Below are 3242 nucleotides of genomic sequence, written 5' to 3' on the forward strand. Positions count from 1 at the left end.
TTAACTAAATTCCTCATATCAAGCAGGGCAGTCTTAGAAACCATCCAAGTATCTATTGGATACAATAAACTAGACTTTAACTTCCGGGATCTGTCAGCCGCTTCCTCTGGGCCTCCCTCCTCCGTCGGTGCCCGCCGGAGCCTGTTCACATCGACTGTCCAGAGTCCACGAATCTTCCGCTCTGGCTTTCCGGACCGACCCGACCCCAGAGTGTTGTCTACAGCAGCCTGTGGTCCGTCAGTTATTGGGGGACCCTCCCCAACAAGAGAAAAGCCATCTTTCCGAGTAACCGTAAGATTCTTCGGTTCCACCCCCATCTCCCGCCAAAGTTGCGCTCTTTTCTGCGTTACTATTCATTACATAAAGTCCTTTATGTAGGACCACCAAAGTTCTCATTTGACTCTGCCTGTTTATAGGGTGACCCTGGGAAAGTTGATTCTCGGTGTCTCGATTTCCCCAGCTGCAGTAAGAAGAGTCTTCGTCTACTTGGCTTTTATTAGGTTCAAGAGCAGCTGCTCAAATGATAATGAAAATAAATAATAGCCGTTACTAATGCTTCTTAGACATTTATGAATGCCTGCCTTCCTTGCCTTTCCTCTCTCTTTCCTTGTACTGGAAGACTAGGATTTGTTTCTGGCCTCATTCAAATACTCAACACTCTTGGGAACATGCTTTCTGACTTTTGAAAACATTTAAGAATCATGTCTCTGCATCAGTTTCTGCTAGAGCCAATCACCTGTCACGCCGGGAACAGGGATCGTACCCACATTGCCCTTAGCCCCAATGTGGGAGCCAGTGGACGAAGGCTCGTGAGCTGAAGGAACATAATGGATACATCACAGGTATTGACTGGTATCCTAAGAGTGACCGCATTGTCACTTGTGGGCGGACCGAAACGCATCTGGAAGCCTACCCTGGCGATCCTGAGGATTAACCACGCAGCCACTTTTGTGAAGCGGTCCCCACCCGAGAATAAGTTTGCTGTGGGAGCACTCGGGAGGCAGAGGCAGGCGGATCTCTGTGAGTTCGAGACCAGCCTGGTCTACAAGAGCTAGTTCCAGGACAGGCTCCAAAGCCACAGAGAAACCCTGTCTTGAAAAACCAAAAAAATAAAAAAAAATAAAAAAAAAGTTTGCTGTGGGGAGTGGGGCCCGGCTCATCTCTGTATGTTACTTTGAGTCTGAAAATGACTCGTGGGTGAGCAAGCACATTAAGAAGCCACTTTGCTCCACAGTCCTCAACTTGGACTGGCATCCCAACAACGTTTTGCTGGCTGCAGGCTCATGTGACTTCAAGTGAAGAGTGTTTTTTTTTTGCCTACATCAAAGAGATGGATGAGAGAAGCCAGCCAGCACTCCCTGGGGCAGCAAGATGCCTTTTTGGTCAGCTGATGTCTGAATTTGGTGGCAGTGGCACCAGCGGCTGGGTGCATGGGGTCAGTTTCTCTGCCAGTGGGAGCCGCCTGTCCTGGGTCAGCCACGACAGCACTGTGTCCGTTGCTGATGCCTCAAAAAGTGTGCAGGTTTATACTCTGAAAACGGAGTTCCTGCCACTGCTGAGTGTGTCGTTCATCTCAGAGAACAGCATTGTGGCCGCTGGCCACGGCTGCTGCCTGATGCTATTTAACTATGACGACCGTGACTGACCTTTGTGTCAAAATAGACGTCCCAAAACCGAGCATCCAGCGCAACATGTTTGCCATGCAAAAGGGACAAGAGAGCCACAACTGAGGACCGCGACACAGCCTTGGAGACACTGCACCGGAGCAGCATCACTCTGCTGTCTATGAGCTGGACAAGCGAGACTGTCGAAAACTTTGCAGTACTGGCATCGATGGAGCCATGACAATTTGGGATTTCAGGACCTTGGAGTCTTCCCTCCAGGGCCTCCGAATAATGTGAAGGTGACTGAGCCTCTGCCATCCAGCATGAGGAAGAGACGGGGCTGCGCACACTCTGCCCTTGGCATGCTGGTGAGGACCGCCGGCCTGTGGAAACACTGTCATGCTATCAATTAGCTTGATAGCATGTGTTCATGCGGATGTTATGGGTTTTAAAAACAGCAGGGGTTTCGTTTTTGTTTTTTTCTTATCTTTTCATTTTGTTTTGATTTTGCTATCTCATTCCATTTTTGACAAAAGCTTCTCTTTAAGTAGTTTATTATGGAAGATTGTCACACTAACTTAAAGGGTAAGGGAAATGTGTATTGTCTGGTAAAAAATTAAAAACCCAGTGTGCAAAAAGAAAAATAGCCCTACAGTGAAGGAATTGAAATAAGTTGGAGAGAACTATAATTGTAGGATATTACATATTTTTGTTGTTATTTTTGAGACAGGATTTCACTACGTAGATCTTGCTGTCCTGACACTTACTCTGTAGACCAGGCTGGCCTCGAACTCATAGACACTGGCCTGCCTTTGCCTCCCAAGTACTGGAATAAAAGGCTGCACCACTATTGCCTGTCATAAACAGCAGTTTAAAGAGGCAGGTAATATATTCCCATGAAAAGTTCTGTCTCGGTCAGACATTTGTTTTACTGTTTTCTTAAAACAGTATTTTAATTGTTTGAGACTTTCACACAGTTTTTTTTATTATAGTCACTGCACCTCCCCTAGCTTCTACCAGATCCACCCCTATGTCCCTTCATGTTCCCTACCCACGCAATTCACGTTCCCTGCCTTAAAAACCTTAGAGTCCCATTTGTCTAGGTGAACTACTGTTCAATATGGTGGCTTCCCTGAAGAGTAGTTGAACTACCAGAGGTCACAGCATTAAAGAAAACAGCTTCTCTTCCCAGCAGTTATTAAATGCCAATAGTTCCTCAGCTAGGAGAGAGACTCCAGGCCACCTCTCCCCATCTCTATCCTGGTATTTTGTCTGGCTTGTGCTTGTGCAGGCCTTGTATGTGCTATCACAATCTTGGTAAGTTTATATGTGCATCTGCTCTGTTCCGTCCAGATAAAACTGTTTTTGAGCCCATCTATCACCTCTGGGTCTTATCATCTTTGCACCCATCTTCTGCAATGACCCCTGAGCCTTGAGTGGATAGGTGTAAGGTAGAAATCCTATTTAAGGATGAGGATTCATAAGTCTTATTCTCTGCATGTTGACCTGTTGTGGGTTTCTGTGTTAATTGTTATCTACTACAAGAAGCTTCTTTGATGGGAGTAGAGATTCTCTGATCCATTCATTAAGAGTCATTTTGATGCTATGCCCACTTAGCAGAATAAAAGTAGTGCGTTT

The 3242-nt window shown here is 46.2% G+C and overlaps 1 pseudogene; it reads left to right on the forward strand.

The window, feature by feature from the left end:
* The first annotated feature begins 698 nt into the window (after positions 1–698).
* Positions 699–1901, forward strand: LOC121442914 (annotated as a pseudogene).
* Positions 1902–3242: the final 1341 nt, after the last annotated feature.

The sequence above is a fragment of the Microtus oregoni genome, unplaced genomic scaffold (genome assembly GCF_018167655.1).
Source record: "Microtus oregoni isolate MIOR12 unplaced genomic scaffold, Mior012 000097F_ref0000449, whole genome shotgun sequence".
NCBI classification, from domain to species: Eukaryota; Metazoa; Chordata; class Mammalia; order Rodentia; family Cricetidae; genus Microtus; species Microtus oregoni.